We start from the raw sequence: 25,623 nt of genomic DNA, 5'->3' as shown, positions 1-25,623 counted from the left end.
GAGCATTGTGGAGTACTCCAGTCGGACCACCACAAAGACTTTCTTAGAACTGAAACAAACATTAATCTGGAAAAATTTAATATATTTATACTTAATTTACAATGCATAATATTTTTGTATTACAAGATACTTGAACTAATGGCTAGTATCTGCTTCTTTCTGCTTTTTAAAATTATAATCAAATATGTGTGAGAGAATATTGAGAAAATAAGGAAAGAATAATTAGTAAATTGATATATTAGTGAGTCTCTTATAATTACCACAACTGGTTGATGAAAATCTTCTTACCCATCTCTCTGCTCCTCCTCCTGCCCCCTATCTTCTCATCTTTCTCCTCCTCCCCACCTCTTTCTTCCTCCATAATCTCGGCACTATCATAAATTATAACATAGGCCAAAAATAAAAGTGTTTGATAATCTGACACTTTTCTCCAAAAATACATACCAAAATGTATTGAAGTGGAGATACTTATGCTGAATATTCTTAATTTTGATTATAGTCAATCTCCTTTTTAATCTCAAATCATTTTTATGCTCTTCTGTCTGCTGAAAATGTCCTATCACTGCTATTTATTATTATTTTTGTTGTTGTTTTTGACCAATTCAATCTTATCTTTCAGTTAAGGCATCATATTCTCTAGAAAGATTAGGTTAGCTGCTGCTGCTGCTGCTTCTTTTTTTTTTTTTTAAGATTTTATATATTTATTTGACTGAGAGCACGAGAGCATAAGCAGGGGGAGCAGCAGAGGGAGAGGGAGAAGCAGGCTCCCCACTGAGCAGGGAGCCTGATACAGGACTCGATCCCAGGACCCTGGGATCATGCCCTGAGCAGAAGACAGATGCTTAACCAACTGAGCCCCCCAGGCGCCCTGATTAGCTTAGCTTCCTAACTTCATCAGATAGGCAATCCTCCTTTATGACCCAATACATTTCTAGATGTAGCTTTATCATTATATTTAACCCACTCTTTTATAATTACTTATTTATATATCTTTTCTCACAAAGGTAAAGCAATATTTTGAGAACAAATATTTGTAAAATATTATTATATTTTGAATCTGGCATGGTACTGGAAATATGTCAACGTTCAAAATGTATATGATGGATGCACAAATATATGAGCTAATAAATTAGTTGAATTAGTATGTATTTAATTATTTGCTTTGGTTTAGGAATCATATTAGATGTCATTAGAAAAACAAAGTGTAACATAATTCCCTGCTCCAAGTTTTCAGGAGGACAGCTGGCATATTGATATTATGTAGCATTGGTATTATATTTCATAACATGTAGCTTAATTTATTGATATATGGATGATGAAAATGAAGTTTTATCTCAATGCCCAGCTCCAAGGGTGGTAACTTCTCTGAATGGAAAGCCATATAGAGAAGGATTCTAGGCCAGTGCCTGTCACATAATGGTTACTCAGTAAATATTTACCGGATATATTATTGAATGAACAAACTAGCTCTTAAACATGATTTTCTCTCTAGATGATGGCATGTCTCTGCTCTCTTTCTCATCGTGATTTCTCAAGACATTCTTTTGTTTGTCTTGATTAACAAATGGTAGTGGGTCATCTTGGATCCACCAAAATGATAAAACAATGAAATAGAGATCAAGTTCTTTGAAGCTATCCAAGTTATGAGATACCAGAGTTTGGACTTTTCGATAGGAGACAGACACAATTATGTTTCTCATTTTGTACTCATGTTACAAAACATATATCCTATTTCAAATGCTCCTGTTAATTGACATACTCTTATTGGCAGTATAAAAGAGTTTTCATACCTTAAAAATGGCTATTTTTAGAGGTTCTAACTTTCACCCATGTGATAGTGTGAAACAGTATTTGCATTCTCTTGATTAAAACAGAAATTTGTCAAATTTTCCCCATGGTGTTTCTAGTCTATTCTGAATTCCATAGGCATTGTCTGTGCGTTACAATTCACATGTCTTCTCAGAGTCTAAAGTACCTGCTTGCACTGCTTTATGATGCTACCTGGTGAACTGAACTCCTTATACTAATGTAGTCAAATTAACTAAAGCTTTCCTTCAAGATATTCTCTTTTTACATAATGTTTAAGAAATCTTTTCCTAACCAGATGGCATGAAGATAGGCTTCCGTATTTTTCAGCATCATTTTTAAATCTCTCTCTTTTACATTGTCATCTTTACTCCACTAGGAATTAGTATTTGTGTGTGATGCGAGATGGGAAGATGGATTTCGGTGGTTTGCTTATTTACTTATTTGTAGATGAATGTGAAGGTGAAAGGTGACCTAAATATATCTTTCACTCAGATTAAATGTTTCGGGGTTAAAATAAAGAGTGAATCAAAGAATATGTATTAGCATAAAATGATAAGAATCTGAATTAATTTAATGGTAATCAGAATTTAAAAAAAAATAGTGTAGGAGATAGAGGAACTATTACTTAGGAAGAATTAGCCAGACTTTATAGCTGGACAATTTTGTTTTTGAATGATTATGTAATGGGAGTAATGTTAGAATAAAATGTAAAACGAAGAGAAGAATTTGGCTGAAGTGATAATAAAGGATTTATCTCTGATCACATTACAACAGATTATTTCAAAAAGGCCCAGGTCCTGGGTGAACACATTAATGCTTTGACTCCTCAGAAGCATATCACCGGCATCTAGTAAATGCTTGCTGAATGAATGTAAATTGTTTAATGAATAAAAGCAGTAAGCCACAGGACAAGATTAATAAAGAGGTCTTATCAGATAACCAGATATTATTATATTGAGAAAAGAAAGTATTGAAAATGTCAGCGATATTACCACAAGTCTGGCACGCCCAGAAAACCAGCTAAGATAGGTCTTAGTGTGCGGACTTAGAACCTTAACCCTAAGCGGTAAGAAAGTATGAAATTTGAATTTCTGTGCTCGTCGTGCCAGGTTAATCTGTGAGTTTAGAGTTGACTCTCCTTGCCCTCTAATCTGCTTTATTCTTGCTGAGCCTGAGGCATTCCTGTTCTCAGGCATTATATCTTGTCAGGAAGAGGCCAGGCATCTATAGGTAGGTATTGATCCTAGTGCAAAGAAGAACAGAGAAAATGCTGAATGTGAGGCGGCAGGCAGGCACCCAAGTGGAAACATCAAGGAGAATTCCAAGGATGTTGGACTGGACATAGGCAGCCATCTAAGGGGATCAATAGTTTAAGAGTTTTTAACATTTCACGTGAAAGCAGATAAGACTCACATCATTCTATTAAAAAAAATAATAATGAAAGGTAAATTGAATACTCTATCTCTTCAACTAAAACCAGGCTAATGCAATAATAATCGTTACCATTTATTAACTACGTATTTTTGTCAATACTCTATTCAGTTCTCACACGGCCACACATAGAGCTGATTACTTAACTCACTTAACTGACATGGAAAATGAGAGGTCAAGTGATTTTTTCCCCCCCCCAGATCATTCAAGAGGTAACTGACAGAAGCAAGGATCCAAATTCATGTCCTCCTGCTCCTGAACCCTGTGATTTTATTTCTGAGCTATTTTGCCTTCCCACCTGGAGAAGCAACTACAGAGAATACACTTTCTGAGAGGCAGGGAAAGGATTTGCTCACAGAAAACACACCCCTGCCTGCCAAGTGATGCTTAAAATCCCCTTTACAGGGTGTTAAATTCTTTGCTTCCACAGACTGAGATAAGGTTTAAAATGCAAATACACTTTAGAGAGATAACGTTTGGGTGTAAATTCATGAAAAAAAAATATAAAATCTTTTTGTGAGCAGATTTGTTTAGGGAATTATGATTATGTGCCACATGGCATAGAAAGGAGGGGGCAGACTGGGGCAAGGGAGGGAGAAGGGGACTGTAGCAGATGAGAGACGAAAAACGGGCACCCCTCGCTCCTATTCTTGTGTGACAGTCTGTCCTGAATTTTGTCCTGTCATGACATTAGGATCTTCAGGAAAATAACAGCAATAACAGCAAGCAAAACAAAACAAAACGTGGTCTTTGATAAACTTGCCTATTTTTGAACTCCGAGAAGGGAATAAAAACAATAATACTTACAAGAAAGGGGATATACTTAACGCTCTGATTTTGATTTCCTGAAAATTGCCACTAAGCCATAATGCTCCCTTCCACCTCCCCCCTCCTCCACAGTGTTCTTTTTAAAAGCTGTGCATTCAACTGTGTTCAGAGGGCCATTTCTACCTGCCAATGTTGTCTCTGGGAAAAGAGACAAGTTAAAAGAAGGACATTTTGCTGCTCCTGTAATATTAGGAAATGTGCACAGCTGCTACAAATATGCTCCAAGGGTAACATCTGGAAAGAGAGCTCCCCGATTGATTAAATCATTGCCATTTAAGTGCAAATACACATCTTTCCTTACAGCTTTTCTCTCTCTCTTTCTCAATCCCCAGCTTATAACTTAAAAAAAAAAAAAATCATGCTTCAAAGATATCCGCATATTTCCTAAATTTAGAATTCGCCTGAAGGGTGTTTGATTTGAAATTCACATGTATTAAAAAGTATTTAATCTGAAAACTGAAATCATTTTGACAAATTCTCATAGTGCTTTCTTTTAACAGTAAGTAATTAACTGACCCCATGATAAAGAATGGGGGATATTTAATAACCGAAGAAAGTGCCAAGCAATTCCCAGTATAAAAACTTCAGTATTCGGAATGTGCATAGAAATGTCTATGGGAAATTTAATTATCAAACAGGGAGATCTAAAGGGATGCTAGTTTACATTCACAAAACTTGAATTGCTTCCAGATAAGTTAGTAAAGAAATCTCTAGGACTCTTTTTTTTTTTTTCCCAAACATACATGTCTCGTCAACCAAAGTGAAAAAACACCACACCTCCACAATGAAGGAAAAAGTAAAATAAAAAACTTCCGTCTGCAGAATTTCAAGAAAATGTTCTAATCAACAGAAAATGCTTCCACATGGAATTTTAACTTTGTCAATTTAAATTATTTCATATTATAGGCTTAATGTAACAGAACGAGACTTACTTACAATGATGAAAAGATAAAGTAGAAATACAGGACTAGCAAAGTTGATTTCAGAATAAAGTAACATGAAACATCTCCTCTCCCTCTCTCTCACACACCCACACACACTCGCTACAAAATAACTGCCATAATATTAGGCTTAAATACATAAAAAAGACCTTAAGTTTCTCCCTGAGCATTTCATTAACCATTGTGCATTGTGAGTTGTCAAAAGATAAAGTATGGGATATGGGTTTCCCCCTCTATCAGAAAGCAGAGCATTCCTATGGAACCTTTTGTAAGTGGGAATCCTATAAAGCGAAGAAGCAATTATCACTTCATTAAAGCAAAAATCTTCGATTTCTTTCAGTAAGGAAAAAACAGGTACTAACGTGGGTCTTTCATAAAAGCAAAGTGGTGTAAAGACTTTCAGATAGAGGGGCAAACCTGTATTCCCAAACTCATTGGATTCTGTAACTAATTTTTCAAGGAACTATAAGAACTACCATTTATTGAATATATATTACATGTCAGGCACTGTATTAAGCACTTTGTATATCTCATTTGATTCTCTTGCCACTATATCACTTTATGAGCAGGGTTTTTTTGTTTTGTTTTGTTTTTTTCCCCTTCAGTTTGTAGAAGTGAAATCAAGTCCTAAGTGGTTGACCAAGAGCCAAAGTTGGGGGAAAATGGACCCCATCTCCCTGATTCCCATATCTCCTCTCTTTCCTACTGTGCTCTATTACCTCCAAAAATGTAACCTAAATCATAGATCAATATAATGTATGCAATCCCTGAAAGGACATTCACTGGTATTTGTGATCATTTTTAAGCACGGCGATAAATCTCATGAAGGAGTTATGGCCATTAGGCCCCACTCAGCACATATAATTTACTATTAGTAATACCTCTATTTTCAGGTGGATTAACTTATTATCTACACAAGGGATCATAATATAAAGTGGAGGATTACATTAATTATATTGAAATGTACACAGTTTTCCATGCAGTATAAGACCACTATTAACCATCATAGCTGTTCATTTTTGCCAAGTATTTTAACTATTTCATAATTGTTGTTATTTGAATTTTATGACCTCCACAACTGAAATATTTTTTAAAAGCTAAACTTTGTCAAAATTCCATGTTCCGATTTAATGTCAGTACAATGCATTATAAGAAAATTTCGACATAGTTAATATCTATCTGTATTGCAGCATATATGTTTGAGAAAGAATGCAATGTATATTACCTCGTGGCTTTCACAAAATTTTCAGAACCATTTAACATTTGTTTCAGAAAAATGGTTCCCACAGTACTCGGCTTTCTGCTTTTCACGTAAAAATAATGCACTTGTTTTTTTTTTTTTTTTTGTCTTTTCCTTTATCAGCCTAGTTCAAACCGACCTTCTGTAAAAGTTATCAACTTTCATATAGTGTTATGAAACAGGACTATAAAATTAAAGATTGTTGTTTATCAGATTATTATAAATAAGTAGAGATGAAAGAAGAAACTGGATGATCTGGTAGCCTTCTCTTTAAATAAAGTATCCTTACTTTATGCTCAGTTCAGTAATTGGGATTTTTATAGACTGTCCTGAAATTATCAGTCTTATTTAGATTTATTCCTCAATGCTCAGAAATGAAAGGTCAATGTAAAATGTATTATATTACCTGATGATTTAGCAAATTTATACCTATTTAAACAATTATGAAGAGATTTGGAAAGGTAGACTTGAGATTTCTGAAAAGAATTGTAACATCAAGGAGAGGAATCTAGCATGTGGAGGTTTATTTAAGTTATTATTAAGGACTTTATTATTTATAGCCTTTTGATCCTTTATAAATTAAATTATAGGGTTTCACAAGGCCACCTGCTCTGAAATCAAAAGAAGTAAGAAAAGTAAATTATTGCTCATTTATTAATTATTTTAAGGACCTAATATTTGCCCTATAACCAAATCCTGGCAAAAGACCTTCTTAAATTACTCAGTGGTCTTTAATTCTTGTGTACTTTAGTTTACGTTGTGGAAGGACTTGAACCTTCATAGTCTGCATCTTAAATTGTTATTGGATTATACAGAATTTGCTATCCTTTATTGACCAAGGAATTGACCATTTATAATTAATATAATATATATTTGAATTTATTCAAATATATGCAGCATCATAACATTCTAATATGGCCCCCTGGTCTATGCCCTATGTAATTTCCTAGCCATAAGTGTCAGTGGGATTTGTGAATATGATGGAAAATCACTCTGATGATTATGTTATGTTTTATGGCAAAAGGAATTATGGTCTCTAATCAGTTGACTCTGAGTTGATTAAAAAGGATATTATGCTGGGTGGGTAAAATCCTTAAAAGGAGTGAGGTAAATTCTTATGACAGCCTTAAAGAAGCAAGATGCATTTTTGGAAATCACATGGCAGGGAATGGCAGGCAGCCTCTAGCAGCTAAGAACAGCCCTTTTTTGACAGCCAGCAAAGTAACCACTCTTATTTCAGTCCCATCACTGCAAGGAAATAAGTTCTGCCAACAGCTAGTGAGCTTAGAGGAGATCCCAGAGCCTCAGGTGAGCTCGAAGATCTGGTTGACACTTTGATATTAGTCTGTGATAGCCTCAGCAGAGGACTTAGTCACAGAGTGCTTACAATTCCAACTCGTAGAAGTGTGAGATAGTGAAAGCTGCTGAAATGTACGGTAATGTGTCACTAGACAAGAGAAACTAAACACAACCCTCTTCTTACTTGAGATTAGTCTGCCATGATTTAAGTTTTGGTGAAACTTTGAAATATTCAGAAAGAGATGGTATGAGGGGTATCATGTGGGAAATTGTCCCCAATTTTAGCAGACATAGGAGCAAGTTCCCACTGATGGCAGAACACCCTCGCTCTAAAAGAGTCTTGTTAGTCACCATCCAAACTTTAAGAGGTGCATTTTAGGACATGGAAGAAATTAAAACAGCCCCTGACTGGATTCTGATTGGATTCTACTTCTTATGAAGATACCGAACTTAGCATCACTCTGTGTTCCCTCCTCAAGGATCAATGCCTGGAAGAATGACAAAAGGAAAACAAGAAACAGAGAAAATGGTGAACAGAGAAATACCATGAAATGAGACAAGTCGATGTTGAACTGGTTTGGCTGGAGCGGTCACTTTAGACGGGAGCAGGAGATATCCAGGCACCAGTCTGGCAGGGTAACATAAGGCAATGAATTATGGAGTCCTGCTCTCTTATGGGCCACCTCCACTGGACCATAATCATTCACATCCCACCCCTGTGTCCAGGCTCTGCCATCTCAGCCCCACCTCACCATTGGCTTTGAGCAAACGGTGCCAACCACAATCCACAGCAGTGACTAGTACTCTGGTCCATGCGTCTCGTAAGTTAAATCAGGCCATCACCGAACTCCTGTGATTGACGTGGCTGAGAAAAATGGGTGGGGCTGAGTTAACTCTACGTAAATCTGCTTACTGCTATCCTCTGAACAATTATGACTCTTGAATTAAATCTAAAGTATAGTCCTTCCTAAAGCCACTTCTCTATTGGGAACAAAGGATGAAACCTTGATTTGAGGAGTTAGAGTGAGAAATGACTGAAGTTGATTTTGGTGCTTGGGGCTTTTTCAGTTGAGCACCTTTGGCTCCAGTATGAAATTCAGGATAATGAGTATGGCAATCTGGCCCTTTCTGTCATGTGTTGACTGGTGAGTAGTGATGAGTAGCCAATGATGCCACAGGATTATGAAATGATGGGCCTAAATATTAAAATAATTGAGAAGCACAATTACTTCAAAAGAAAAATAATACTGGATCACAGCCCCTAACAGAAGTACACAGATTAGAAAAAAATACAACCATATACTCTATCATTCATATTGGTATATTCGGGGAGTTAAATGTTGCTGTTACTCTTATCAATTACATTGGAATGACAGGTATAAAATTGGGCAGCCACATGTGAGTTGACTTATAGTGAGTCTACTATTAAATATACTAAAACAGATAAGGGAACTTATGAGCAATATGAAGGGAAAAAATGTTGTATTTAAAAAAAGAAACAAAATGCAACATTAAAACAAATTTACTTGTTGAAATTCAAAAACAGATGGATAGATTGTCTTCTGCATATGAAAGGCTTCTGTAATCAGACCTTACCTTCCAGGTTTTATATCTTATGAAAATTACTTCTAATATACAACATTTTTCTTCATTTGAAAAAAGGATATAATATTTCAGTCTACTGCCTCTTTACTAGGTCATGGGATCTAACTAGAATGTAATAAAATTACTTTGTTTTCATTGCATTAACATTAATGATTACCTCCTATTTATTGCAAATGTAACAATTTTAAACTTACATCATTGATATGTTTTTTTTTAAAAGAATAAACTTATATTAAAAAAGAATGAGGCAATTTAAAGAAAATATTAAGTAAACAGTGTAGGTAGAAAAGAAACAATTTCACATATCTGCCAATTGAATTTTAAATAAACTTCATAAATGAAAATTAAGGAACAGGAAAGTGCAGACCCCGGAAAGATAACTAACCAAAAAGAAAAATGAAAAGAAACTGCAGCACTGAAAATATAAATTAGCTTACCTTGGGTTCCTTGCAAGAAACAGAACAGATTGAAAAAGAAAAGACATATTATAGTGGGTCATTATGTTTATACAAAGAATTTTGTATTTTACCTTGAATATAACGGATATTTTTTAAGTGGGCAAGTAATATATTTAAACGTGTTTCCCGTATAAAGATTATTTTGTAAAAGTATGCAGTAGAAAGTAAAGAACAGGATATGTTAGAGAAGCCAAGACCAACTGGATCGCTATGGCAGCAGTGCAAGTGAGGTGTTAAGTGACTGACCTACAGTATAAGCAGAACAGATAAAGACCAGATAAAGAATAAAGACAGCATCGTGGAGGAAGAAACAGTTAACTCTTAAGTGGGTAATGGGACAAGAGCCTCCCAGAGAGGATGAAGTCTCATGTGTGTCCCAGGTTTCTGACTTAGATGACTGCTTAAATTATTTTTAGTTGCATTTAAATTCTTAGCCTTTATTCTTATTATGATAGTAAATAAACAATTTTTTTTCTTGACAACAAATTACATGCCAAGCTGTGTGCTAACCACATTCCCTGAATTATGTCACCTAATTCTCTGAATAGGCGCGTAAATTTGGTGATATCATGGCGCCCATTTTACACAAGAGGAAATGGAGAATGAACCTGGCTACATAGCTCAGCTGTAGAGAGGGGAGGGGAAACCAGGCTGCCTTGTAAACTGCCTGCTCCACCCCTAAGGATACTGTATACAAACCCAAGCATACAGGAAGACAATGGGGAAGCTGAGAGAGACAAAATGACTTTTGTTTGGTTGTAATGAATTGTGGATGTCTGTAGGACATTCATCATGCAGATTTCTAATAGGCAATATTAAAGGAATCGGAGCTGGTTGCTAAGATTTGGGAATTACCAATAAACAGGTGGTCGAGGAAGCTTTGGGTTGGGACAGTTTTCAGTGTGTGGCTTGGGAGTGAGTTTCAAAAGTAGAATAGTGAAGGCTTTATAGTGTCAAGGATGTAATGGATGTTGAGGCTTTATAATGAAATGGTCCTCTGAATTGATGTCACAATCCTCTAAGAATATAACATGACTTCAGATGAAAATCAAGTTACCAAAGACCCCGCTGGAATCCAGTTTTCCAGTAGACAAGAGTATATAGCAAGACGTTACCAAGCTGGGGGAAAGCTATTTTTTGCATGAAGCTGGAAGAATAATGTTTTTCGATTTGGCATTTTGATTCCCCCTGCCTCACCCAGCCCCTTGATATTTGAGAGAGAAATACTCATTGTTGTTTGTATTATCACTGCAATTTGGGGGCTGTCTTAAGATAAAGGCTAGGTGACAAATGAGAGAGTCTATAACATCAGTGGGAAAGGACAGAGCCCATGGGGGCTTAGCGATGATGGCAGCCCTAGGATTTACACAGCATGATTACTTGGGCTGCTCCCAAAGAAAACTGTCTCCACTTCAAAGACTTTTCTGAGGAATGTTCTCATTGTAAGAATTCTTTTTTTTTTTTTTTAAAGATTTAATTTATTTATTCGACAGAGATAGAGACAGCCAGCGAGAGAGGGAACACAAGCAGAGGGAGTGGGAGAGGAAGAAGCAGGCTCATAGCGGAGGAGCCTGATGTGGGGCTCGATCCCATAACGCCGGGATCACGCCCTGAGCCGAAGGCAGACGCTTAACCGCTGTGCCACCCAGGCGCCCCTCATTGTAAGAATTCTAATACAGAATTCTTAGCTACTCTATTTAAAACATTTTTAGAATTTTATCACAGTTTATCTTTCAGTATCTAAATTTAAATTTTGGGATAATGCTCATCTCAGCAACTTATTATCTGCAGCCAACATACATAAATTAGAACACAAAAGCCCATGCAGCTATTTATTGGATGGGAAAATCTACTAGGTGGGAAAAAAATTGAGAATAGAGTGATTGTAAATTATATATTTGTGTGCAAGAACTTAAGTTGGGCAAAATATGTTATTCCATCAGCAAAACTCATGGCATTTATAGATCAGTAAAACATCTTCGAACGTTCTTCAGATATCTGGCTTAGCAAAAACTTGAAAAAGCACTTAGTCATGTATTTTTATACTGGATGGTAAAGCCTATGAATACCACACAAGGCAAATTTCATCTTCATTTTTCTATATAATCTATGTCAGCCCCCATCCATGCTGCACTTAAAGAAAATATTACCATTTCTGAATCATACAAATATTTTGAAAGGAAAGATTATGGATTCTCAAGGCTGTAAAAGACATTAAAGGTCAAGAGCCCATCCACACAAATGGGCAAACTTGTTAAGTGCAGAGTTGTCACAATTACCCATAGTTCTCTAAGGGAATGCTAGTCACACTGTTGTTCCCTGTGTGAGCCATGGCACGGGGCACATTCAGCTCTACCGCTTCCTCACCATCAGCCATGGGGTTAGGGCGTCATGGAATCATGTCTATAGTAATGAGAAAATTTACTGAGTGTGTTATTTGCTGAATTATGTCCTCCTCCTAAAATTCATATGTTGAAATCCTAATTCACAGTATCTCAGAATGTGACTCTACATATTTATAGATGGGGTCTTTAAGTTAAAATGAGATCATTAGGGTGGGCTCTCATCTGACATAACTGGTGTCCTTATCAGAAGAGAAAATTGGGACACAGGCGCGAACAGAGGTCAGAATATGTGAAAACACAGAGAAACAACAAGCCAAGGAGAAAGGTCTCAGAAGAAACCAAACCTTATTAAGGAGGGCACATATTGCATGGTGCGCTGGATGTTATATGCAAATAATGAATCATGGAACATTACATCAAAAACTAAGGATATACTGTATGGTGACTAACATAACATAATAAAAAATTATAATAAAAAAAAAAAAGGAAGAAGAAGAAACCAAACCTGCCATACCTTGATCTCAGACTTCTAGCCTCCAGAACTATGAGAAAGTAAGTTTCTGTTGTTTATGACAGTATCTGAGGCAACCTTAACAAACCAATACAGAGGGAAGAGAGAAACAACCCCTAAAATGTTAGTAAGTTCTGTGCATATCCAGTTTTTAACACTGTCTGCTTTGTCAGGGACAACCCAGTTGTCCTTTCATAGAAGACTGATACAAAGAGTTCAAGGAGAGGATTCAAGGCTGCCAAAGGATCTCAGTGTACCTTCATATCCTGACTTTTAGTACTATTTTTGCCCCTCATATTTCAGAAGGAGGGTTTGAAAAACAAGCTTAGCATTCCCTGGGGCAAAAGGGGTGGGAAGAAGAAAGAATTTAAATTACCTGCTAATGAGTAAAACTCCTTGGTGTATAAAGCTAAACTTTAAGTTACTAATTCAAAGATTTCCTGTTTAATGTTTGATTTCAGAATACACTCCAATTTAGTGTTTAGGGCATTAGGAAAACTTAGAAGCACAGCTTGAATGCATTCTAATTATAAAATTAAAAGATGGGATATTGAACTGCTTAGTATGTCACTTACATACTTTCAAACAATAATGAGGGTTTGAAAATAAGCAGCAGTCTTATAAAATTCAAATGGATGATCGTTGGGTTATGGTAAATACTAGCAAATTGTGATTTCCTTATCTCAACAGTAGTATATAGAATGAGACTATACCAAATATTTGTCTACAGATGCCAACAATGTAGTAAATCTAGCAATCTTTTGAGGGATTATGAAACATAAAATGGCTAAGTAGTAAAAGAAATAGCATATATTGGTAATTTTTTAATAGAGAAAACATTTCCTCTAGGTAAACACTAACTTTTTCTACCTCTCAGTTACTGTATAATTGGGAGAAAGTCCTTCAGTACCACCACACAAACCGTGAGAAACTTGCTGCTCTTGTCCTGACCTAAGAGGGGATGCCCATTGACCAGATGAAGATATGGGGATTAAAACGGCTCCATGAGGGGCACCTGGGTGGTTCAGTTGGTTAAGCGTCTGACTTCGGCTCAGGTCATGATCTCCGGGTCCTGGGATGGGGTCCTGTGTCAGGCTCCCTGCTGAGTAGGGAGTCTGCTTGTGCTCTCCCTCTGCCCCTTCCCCTGCTCATGCTCTCTCTTTCTCTCTCAAATAAATAAAATCTTAAAAACAAAACAAAACAAAACAAAACTGCTCCATGAGTTGTTCCTAACTAGGAATCATTATACTACTAATAAACAAATAACAAATAATTTCCCTTAAGTGGGAAAAGTATATATATCTTTTCAGTTGGAAAAACTGTCAGTACAATGTTCTCTGATGCTTTTGACTCTCAACTATATCCCTGAATCCAAGTGAACTAGGCTATTTAAGTGGATTATTGATGAAGGAAGAAAACATATAGTCTATAACAGAGGGAAGGATTGGAAGATATGAGAAATTGTGGATCCCTTTCTATTGACCTCAAGGATTATTCAAAACCTGTGATTAAAAGTGTAAATGATTCAAAGTTTTCTTTTGCTCAAAAACTTCTAAATTTTATAATTTGGCCGAAGAAATTTAGAATTGATTAGGAGACATCCCAAAAGAGTACCTCAAATAGTTGGTTGACATTTAATGTTGATATTATGACATACTGTAAAGCGATTTTATTCTTTTCAAAACATGTTCTAGTATTTATGATTGTCTTCACAACAGATGTACTAGATCTAGTTAATATCATTGTTTTATTTCAAATACATGTGGTTTTCATGTTATTTATCTCTTTTACAACTTCTAGTTCAAAATGAAGTATTACAATTTAAAAAACTGACTTAAGGGGTTCCTGTGTGGCTCAGTTAGTTAAGCGTCTGCCTTCAGCTCAGGTCACGATCCCAGGGTCCTAGGATGGAACCCTGCGTGGAGCTATCTGCTTGGCAGGGAGCCTTCTTCTCCCTTTCCCACTCCCTCTTCCTCTCTTCCTGGCTTGCACTTTCTCTCTCTAAAATAAATAAATAAAATCTTAAAAAAAAAAAGACTTAATAGGGCTAGTGGTTTACTCCCCCTCTTTTCAAGTATCTCACTGAAATGACATATGTCATTATGGATTTTGCTAAACTTCTTTCTAGGCCAAGGTTTTAAAAACATCTCCTAAGGTCTTGGGTTCATAACCAAGCAAAGAAAGTAGAAGATGGTCTTGTTAAGATGAAAAATACAACACAAATTCTGTCATCATTAACAAAATAATAACAGTGTTAACAATGAAAGGAGAGGGACACCTGGGTGGTTCAGTCGGTTAAGCATCTGCATTAGGCTCAGGTCATGATCTCAAGGTCCTGGATCTAGCCCTGCATTGGGCTCCCTGCTCAGCGGGGAGTCGGCTTCTCCCTCTCCCTCGGCCCCTCCCCCTCACTCGTGTGCACGCACGCTCTCTCTCTCTCAAAATAAATAAATAAAATCTTTTTAAAAAATACAATGAAGAGAGAGTTCACATGAATAATTCAAATGCTTGATTTATCTGAGTATATTGGTTCAAGTTCAGTTGGACAGTTTGTCTTCACTCCCCCACCTCCTCAAAACCCCAGTAACGGACCCGAGAGACCTGAAGCTGTTTCCTCTTCTGACTCTTCAAAGAAAAGAATCAGTTAAATCTTATTGGTAAGGGGCTTGAGTTAGAGTTGAGAGAAAGAAGGGAAGGGGCACCTGGGGGAGAGGAGAAATGGAAACAATCTGAGAAGAGTATTCTGAATTAAAAGAAGAGTGAGGACAGAGGGAACTCCTGGATGTCCCAGATCACTCAATGCAGACGGATGCAGACTGACAGGTACGCTGAGGGAAAATGTGAAAAACAAACAAACAGAAATTCTGCACCCATCCCCTGGATCCCATGTACATACTTGATCACATTAAGTTGTACTTTTCTCTTATGGGAATAAACTTGCTACATCGATTAGACCATGAAGGATTGCACACTGAAGAAGTAGGAAAATAAAAAGAACTTGATATCAGAATTGGAAAATAAGAAGCCTTCACCACAAGAAATAAGGGCAGAGAATGATTTCTAGAAGATGTAAAGCAGATTGGACCAGGTTGATGGTCATACTCATCAGAGCCGAGGAATCCACAGTCACATACAAAGATGACAGGATCATAAGAAAGTGCTTGCTCATCAGAATCCACAAACAATTCTACCGTCAGAAACAGAGGCTCTGCAGGCAAGAGAAATATGTCAAATGTCAGAGCCATCCACCATGCTGCCCTACAGCTATCTGAGCAGAGTGGACCTGGGTCCAGAGCAGCAAAGTAGTGACTCCTGAAACAGCATGGCAACAGAAGAGGCAGTTAACTACCACATGTAGAAGATGCAGTCATCAGGGGGTCACTTCCTATAATCAGAATTGAATTTATCATAAATACAGGAAGAAACGACATCCCCATTTGGACTAAGGATTCATACATATTAATTTTGCTTAAAAGTAATTTTAAAATGTGAAGTTAATTTTAAAATATTAACAATCAATTATCACCAAACATCTGAAGAAAATAAACAGCATTTAAGAGTGGCATCAAAACAGAAGAAATCTCCCTAATAGCTTTATAGGGGAAACATTTAAAAATTAAAATTAGTATACTCAGTATTGAAAGAGATATTGGAGATTTCACACATCAATTTCATCCTTTAGAAAGCACAGTTGCTAAGAAAATGTAAATGTTCTAGGGAAAGGATAATTGCCAAAGCAATTAAATTAAATAAAACATTAGTTGAAGACCAGGATTGAAATGGCTGGGGATAAAATTAGGGAATTGGAAATCTTTAATGCAAAAGTTGAAAGGACTTGTGGAATTAATCCTACTTATGATTTCCCCCCATTTATTGGTGATGTGAGAAAAACATGGCAAATTTATTTATCAACTATTAAGCACCAGCCATGATTCTAGACATTTTATGTACATTTTCACAACATATTGCAAGATTATATCACCCATTTTACGGATGAAAATCCAGAGGCTTAAAAAGACTAATAATTATCTTCAAGTCATTCAAATAGGAAACTGAGCCAACATCTTGCCTCTTTAAATCCTAAAATAAAAATATTTTAACCTGGATCAGGTATAAATTCTGGGGTCCTGGACGCAAATAACCATTAGAGGTCCAAGCAAGCATACTGTATTGTATTAAAGTACGCTTTAATCTGAGGTAGTAATACATTTTCAAGGAAGAGAATCCAAGTCTCTGAAACACAGAAATGTTTCAGATATAAATGTGACATACATTTCAGAATGAATTCTGACTTGGTTTAATAGCACCTTGATATCTACTATAGCTGTATTTGCCAAAACTGGGAATCATAATGAATCATACAAATAAGACAGCATCTATTCTCTTGCTAATGATTATATAACTTCTATTGCTGTCAGTAGTAATTTTGAAGTCATACATTTTCAATGAAAAATATTTGTGTTACAAGTTTTTATGCAGTACTTGACATGATTTCAGATTTGACAATAGTAATCTTACTATTTTTTACCTTGTTACATCTTTTTGTTAGTTTCATGGCCAGAAGTTAAACTAGAGTGGCAGAATGACTATATATTACATATTAAAATTCTAACAATATAATTTTTGTGTTAACTTCACTTTTCGTTGACTTTTTTCATTATCCTTCTATTGAACAACAAAAAGTTAGCTTTAGAGTAATCTTTTTTTAGACAAATGGAGAGAATTATAAAGTTGGATTATAAAGATTCAATATAGTCCAACTACTAGTAAATCTATTTAATTTTCTTCATAGATATTCAATCATGTTTAAGTCATCCAACAAATAGTGAAGGGCCAAGCAGAAAAAACAAAGTATTGTTTCCCTGTTGTTTCTTTGTCTATCAAAACTGATTTTTAATAAAGAGTATATTTTTCAGAAAAGTTTTAGAAATTAGAAAATAAAATACCTGTCCAAAAAAACATGGAGAAGCTCCAGATTTTCATCAGAAGAGTTTCTGGCTAAATCACAGCACTTGTATTATGCAACTAGTGTGCCTCTTTGCTCTGCTAATGTTATTATATCATTCCCCCCCACTTAAAAAGATGGAGAATATACCTTTATTTAGAGAGCACATGGAGACTTTGAAGAGGAATAAAAATGAAATTAATATTTTTTGAAATAAGGTAGAGAGTTGGGCACTACATATTTTTAAATTATATAATATAACATCCTGAAAGGCAGGCATGAAGGATTCTTATTTTACAGATGAAAAACCAAAACTACGGTGAGCAACTAAGAAAACCAGCTGGTTAGTGGAAGGGCTCAAAAGCTCCAAAACTCATGCCCATCCCAGCTCATTCAGAAGCACTTGATTTTTTGTGCAATGACTAAAAACTATGGCAGAAATTTTCTTTTGGGGAAAAAGAAGGAAAAAAGAAAACTAAACTATTTTGATTGCAGGTGGTAGAACAATCCTGCTTCTTGCAGACTGGGTGAGTGAATCTCTTCCTGTACAAGCAGAATCGGTCAGTCAGCTTTGCTTGAGCACAAGCTTAACAGGTCATAAATGCAAGAGCAGGATAAAGAGAGTAAGCAGGAGAACTGCTATTGACAATCTTAACAAGCTCTGATAATTGATTTATGTAGAAAATCCAATGAAATCTGGCTGACCAGAGCTCCAGTGACATCAGATGAAGTCCAGTTGTGAGTAGAGATTGTTGTTAGGATATCCGTTGGCCAACTGATCAAATATTTAAACCCCCTTTAGTTTCGTTCCCATAATAAAGATACTACCATTACTTCTCCACACATTACAATCCAAGTCCATGGAGAAAGACGTAATAAAGATTTGACTGGCAAAAATAATCGTGCAATTTTGCATACATGTATAAATAAGAGTATATGATTCTTTTTTCTTAATCAAATGTTTCTGAACAAATTTACATCTTATACCCATTTCTATAGAAAAGGCCTAAAAATCATCAAAGAGCATTTTCCATGTTGTTCATTTCCTTGTTTGTCACTAGGATTCCATAAAACTTCACCAATTACTGAAAAACTGATGTAGCACAGTGGTTAAAAACTACTTGTCCTCCCTAACTTTAAATTGAACATATTTAAGTTGTTACTTTTTTGTTTCTTTTTCCTATTCTGGATATACTATTTTTACATACATTCCTAAGAAAATTCTACATCATAAATACCAAAGTTGATACACACTAAATGAACACTCACACAGACTCAATTTGATTTTGTTCTTTGACCTGTTAGCGTTCCTGGTAGCTGAGTCCCCACATCATGAAGAATGGCAGTTAGCGCCATCTTCCATACACGGCTCACGATAATGTTTATCTTAATTAGGCTTTTATACTATGAACTAAAATTTAGTAATACTCATATAGTGGATTACTAGTGAGCTTGGCCAACCACAGACCCAAGAGTCAATTTTGGATGTGTCTCCCTATGTGCTCTCGGGCTATTATGCACTTAATAGCAAGAGCAGTGAAATCACCAGAAAGGCAGTTTGCACAGCTGGTATGGAACAATACTTCAGTCTCTTGTCCTTGGGTCAGTTAGCTTTCTCATTGCCACATTTGCCATTACATTCTTTTTTTTGGTCTGCCAGGTTTATATTTTCTTTAAATGGCTAAAGGAACAACTGAGCAGAATTAATTACATTCTCATCTGGGAGCCATTGTATTTTGTAGCATAAAACCACTTTTTTTTTAGATTTGTTTTTCTTATTTAGATGGAAACTCAGTTATTCATTTGTTCACAGGAACCAGTTTAGTGCTTGGCACATGATCTATGTTTAAGTTAATGAACAAGACGTCTAAGAAAAATATGCCATACATAGGTGTGTCTCTATTTCAGCCCCCAAGAGTGTAAACTACATTGAGAACAGAACACATGGCTTTTGAAATTTTTCTTCCATGGCAGGCGCGTGGGGATTGACAAGCAATAAAGTCTCAAATATTTGTTAAGGAAAAAACAACTGAATAATTAAATTAATACATGATATTCATGGTCTACAAAAGATTACAAATACTTCAGAAAATTATGTTGTGTGGAAAAATTACTTGGGTTTGGGTCCTGCCATATCAATCTATCATCCACACTTCAGTTTGAGAATTTTCTTCTCTAGGATGTCATTTGCAAAACAGGTTTCAAATATAGTGAAATATTACTCTAATGGTCCTCTTAAAATGTTTTGAAGTCTAAGACTTTTTAATCCCTTCAAACATTCTCCATAGAGCATCTGAAGTTGTTCAGGAGTAGCATTCATACAATGATAAAATATGAAATAGTTGAGCTGTGCACATAAGCATGTGAGACCATTTTAGAAGAAGAAACTTCATGAACCTGGTGAACCTTTTTATCAAATCAATTCGGTAAAACCTTTTGCTTGTTGAAGCAAAGGGGACTGTCTCCAAGTGTTATTAATAATTTCACGGAGACTAATGGAAGAAAGCACTGCTCTCTTCGTGACCAGATGAGGCTTGGCCCCTTCTTGAGAAAAGCTTACTTAATTCATTCTAATGGATGAGAAGTAACAGTAAAGTCATCGACTCTACATCCTAGGCCGCTCAAAAAAGGGAGCTGGCGGGGGAAGTGTTCTCTCCCAAAGGAACGTCATGAGTCATGATCTCTTTCCAAACTAGTGTGAATAACTTAACTACAAATGGTAGATTATTCTCCTGTGAACTGTGAGTAATAAGCTCTGAGTGGCCTTCAGATTCCCAGGGAAATAGTCACTGGATCTTCAGCATATATCAAAACACAGCAATAGCTTTAAAAAATAATAATAATAAAATAAGATAAAAACTAAACCAGGATGAAAAAAAAATCAGGAGAAAGGGAATGCATTGCTCAGAAAAGAGAGTGAAAAAGATAAAGAACAACAATACACAGCAAATATTTCATTAAACTTTTCCCCCAATATCCCTTCACACGAATTTTGTGGATAATTCGTATAGCTGACGTCATGGAACATGTTTTGGAACATTATTCAGGATCATAATATATGAGACATAGTAGAGAGCCTTTCTATAAAATTAGTATCACAACACTTCGAAAATTTTTAAAACAACTTATTTGACATGCCTGATCTCATCAAATTGATATCAGGTACAACTGGAAAGGAAGAATTCTGGCTAAGGAAATATTTTGCAAGGGGTCTTTTTGTTTGTTTGCTTTGTTTTGTTTTTATATACATGGCATGCCTATTCTAGACACAAAAATTTTGTCTGCATTATAACCCCTGAATTTGCTACTATGCCAAATAAAGCTGACAATATTCTTTTATTTGGACACTATATTGAGACAAAGAATTGATTAATTATAACAATAAATAAAATAGTATGTGTGTGTGTATATATATATAAATATAATGTGTGTGTATATATATATATTATATATATAATATATATATAATATATTAATTTATTACACTGGTAAATTAACCTCACAATATACAGCTATGGGAATCCACACAGGATGTGTTGTACATCTTCAGTGACTAAAAGTAACATAATTGTCAAGGTTGTGTAATAGAAACAGGTTTATGTAAGTGAAAAAGTCATAATGCAGTAATTCGCTTATGCAAGTCATGTTGTAACATTCTTCCCATTTATTAAAGCTGGTTTTGTCCCAGTTAGAATGAAACTGTGAACTTGAACATCTGAATTCAGTTAATAAAATTCACATAGCTTATACAAAATGAGGAAATAAAATCAACTGGAACCCCAGAAGCTTTTGGGTCACATGTAGCAGCTTCAACAGTCTGCCCTTCCTCCCAGCTGGGGAATTCCAAGGAACCCTTCTGTCAATCTGCTTACATCCCAGCTGGACAGCTTGAGACATGAGCTGATGGCTTAAATGAATTGGTCTTTCTCTAGAGGAGAGCCAGACAGCTGGCAGGGGAGGTCACTGTGCCTTTGACATCAAACTCAACTAGACCTCTCCTCTCCTCAAATTCCATCCATGTACCTTTGAACCAACTATTATAGTAATATTGACAACAGTGTATTTCGCAGCAGCCATGACAAGATGATAATAAACAATAAACTAAATAAAGTGTCTTTCTGTTAATAAATCAGAGTTCCTACTTAGAATTAATTTAAATCTTGCAGGAAAAAAAGGAGAGAGTAATCTGCTTTGGTCTCTTTAAGATTCCTCCCTCCCTCCTTCCTTCCATCCGTCCTTTTTTCCTTATTTCTTTCCCTCCTTTCTTTTTCTTTGCTTTCAGCAATTACTTCACTTTTCTGTGATTCTGTGATCAAATAATTATTTCTTTGAACGAAAGCATTCCATTCTTTGTGCAATCATTCAGAATTTCTGTTTTAAATGCAGAATGGCTCTAATGTTGCTAGAGAGAAACTTCTAATTCACTCAGAAAAGAAAATCCCTTTTGCTTTGTGTGTGCAACCTTGCAACTTTGTGACTCTGGAGCCCGTTCTTTGCTGCCTATGCTTTTTGCCCTGATGCAAAAATGAGAGGCAAATTTTAAATTCCTTTCATTTCAGGGGAATAATATAATTTCCAGGTAGGAACTTAGCTGTAACCAAATCTACACATGAACATAAATATGGTTATTACCTTTTTAGCATTATGAATGTAATTCCTGCTTGCCATAGTTTGGTGTTTTACAGTTTCTGTAGGATAATGATTCCCTAGACTTTTGGGATTTTGTACCACATAGAAAAATGAGCAGCCAAAGAGTCACATAAAATTGCACTTTTTCTGGGTTCACATACTAAAAATAAAAGTGATTTTTTTTTATCACCAATATGTCATAAAAGAAATATAAAAAAAAAATTAGAAGCAGTGGGGGGCGCCTGGGTAGTGCAGTCGTTGAAGCGTCCAGCTCTCAATTTCGGCTCAGATCATGATCTCAGGATAGTGAGATCAAGCCCCGCATCGGCTCCGGGCTCATCAAGGAGTCTGCTTGAGATTCTTTCTCTCCCTCTCCTTCTGCACCCTCCACCCCCAGCCCATGCATGTTTTCTCATTCTCTCTCTCAAACAAATAAATCTTAAAAAATATCAGAAGTAGCAATTTCAGTATAGTCATAATTTTTCAAATCATGAATGTATAACTTTTTAGAACACATTCTGTGTATCATCATCCTTGTTTCTCTAGCTTTGGGGGACACTTCAGCATGGACTGGCACTTCTCCTAAAACAGGAATTTGGGAACCACAGTCTTGGCTTCTCACATAGTCTATAGATAAAGAACATTTTGTACATTACAGCCTTAAACATATACATGCATTACCTGGCATTGTTTATTGAATTTAATTATTGCATGGGGGCTGTTTTTATATTCTGTGTCATAATTATAACTTTTGGAAAATTACGCAAGCATTGTTTAATAATTTTTACTTTTTCTGTTGCTTAACATATGACTCTATCCTTTCATTTTTGGGAAAAGTGACTTTGCATGATATTATGTTTAAGAAGATTAATATAAATTTAACAAAATTACTCACAGTTACTGCTTTTAATTATTCATTAGGTAAGTAAATCCAAGGAAGAAATAATTGGAGATTTGCGATTTACAGCAAGATTTAAACTAAAAATGTTTATTTAGTAAAACTGCTTAATTAGGATGACACATTGAGAATATACGTCTAAACCTTAACCTCTTTTACACTCTATGAACAACCACTTCTATTATTTTCTTATGGATACTTTCAGTGTTCTTTTGCAGATATAAGCAAATTTATGTTACATATTTTATACATTGACCTTTCTCACACATCACTAGAAACTGTAGATCTTATATGCCTATTTTTTTCACTTAATAAAAAATACCTTGAAATATTTGTATATCAGCACCTAGACAATAACTCCATTCTCTTATCAACACAGAATGAAGTATAGCAAGCCTAGAGAGATATAGCTTTACATATTTCACACAAATGAAGACATCAATTTGCTGTTATTTGACCACATATATAGCATGCCTTTATCAGCTCAGTGTTTACAGATTACTTCACTTATTTATTAGTCTAGGAAGGATGTTTTAAAAATAAGATGGTAGGAAGAGATCCAATTTGCTTTTGTTCAAGGTGAAAAACAATTACTCATTATATAGTTATTTGGTATTTCCCATAAACCCCTATTAAACGTATACTGGAAACAGTGACTCAAGAGGTTTGTAGATCTTGCCAGTAATAATGAATGGGTACAGACATATTATACTGAAAGAAATGGAAATAACTAAGACAAACTAATAGGTTCAAATGCTTTAAATTCCTAAGTGTCATTTTATTTAGACTAATGATTTCACATTTACTCAGAATATACACCCTATTTACAAAGCCATTCTGCATTTACACCAATGTTTCATATTAACAGTCCAGAAGAGACAAAAAGTAGCCACCGAGTGGGAAGGATTATAGCTTATTATTTAGGAGTTGAGGCTCTGTGTCTGATACAGTTTAGTTGTATTCCAGGAAAGTCACATACAAGCTGTAGGACATGGAGGAAAAGTAATCCCTTCTAAGCTCCAGTTTCTGATTTGTGAAACAGGGAACTATTTCATCACTCCCATTCTTAAATGAGAAACATGTGTTTATCAAAGAACCTGGAAAATAGTACACATACAAAATAAACTCATGATGATGATGATGAAGAAGAACAGCCCTGACAAGAGGAAAAATATTAACAGAAATAGAATTAAAACTTTAACTAAATTATGTAAGAGGTTTAACTCTCACTGTGAAATAAGCATTTTTTAAAAATTGAACTTAACTCTTAAGTGTACGTTCAATTCAGATAAAAAGTGAATTTCTGTGATATATTTTTAGTCTGAGATTTATATTTTATTGAAGATTTAAGTGGTGATGTTTCTCAATATAATTGAAAGTGTTAGTTTGCAAAACATTAATTTTAATAATGGTTCTGATGCTAACTTACGAGAGGTGTTAAATTTTTATAAAGATATAAATGAACTTCAAAATAATAAGATATATATTTCTAAATGTAATAACTCATAAAAATCATACTTATTAGATATATGTGCCTGTGTGTGTGTGCGTTTGTGTGTGTGTGCGTGTGTAAGGATAGTCCTGAGATTGAAGACTATATGTAACAGAGAAGTTTGAATAAAACAATGTGAGTTTTTGTTAGATGCCTGGGGAGGGTAAAGCATTTATTTTAAATCTCAATTATACTACGTATTTTGCTGTGGCTTTAGCATTCTATATTGTATCGAAGCAATTGTAAGGATACAAACCTTAATGTAGTTTCTTAAATACATACCCAAGAGCATATGACAAAGTGCTTAGAAGTGTGTTGTACTTTTGGGATCATCCAAAGCAACTTCTTACTAGACATGTCTCCGGAGGAAGGGGAAACAAAAGCAAAAATGAACTATTGGGACTTTATCAAGATAAAAAGTTTCTGCACAGTGAAGGAAACAACAAAACTAAGGGGCAGCCTACAGAATGGGAGATGATATTTGCAAATGATATATCTGATAAAGGGTTGGTTAGTACTCAGAATCTATAAAGAACTTATAAAACTCAACACCTTAAAAAGTAAATAAGAAATGGGCAGAAAACATGAATAGATGTTTTTCCAAAGAAGACATGCAGATGGCTAACAGACACATGAAAAGATGTTCAACATGACTCATCATCAGGGAAATACAAATCAAAACCACAGTGAGATATCACCTCACACCTGTCAGGATGGCTAAAATTAGCAATATAGGAAACAACAGTTGGTGAGGATGTAGAGAAAGGGGAATCCTCTTACACTGTTGGTGGGAATGCAAATTGGTGCAGTCACTCTGGAAAATAGTATGGAGATTCCTCAAAATGTTAAAAATAGAGCTACCCTATGACACAGCAATTGCACTACTAGGTATTTAAATACCCAAAGGATACAAACATACTGATTCAAAGGGGCACATGCACCCCAATATTTATAGCAGCATTATCAACAATAGCCAAATTATGGAAAGAGCCCAAACATCCATCAACTGATGAATGGATAGAGAAGAGGTAGTGTGTGTGTGTGCGCGCACACACACACACACACACACACGGGAATATTACTCAGCCATCTAAAAGAATGAAGTCATGCCACATGTAAGGACGTAGATGGAGCTAGAGTGTATTATGCTAAGTGAAACAGGTTTGTCAGAGAAAGACAAATACCATATGAT

The sequence above is a fragment of the Ursus americanus genome, chromosome 15 (assembly GCF_024610735.1).
Source record: "Ursus americanus isolate L20-20 chromosome 15, mUrsAme1.1.p, whole genome shotgun sequence".
Lineage (NCBI taxonomy): Eukaryota > Metazoa > Chordata > Mammalia > Carnivora > Ursidae > Ursus > Ursus americanus.
This window is presented reverse-complemented; position numbering follows the sequence as displayed.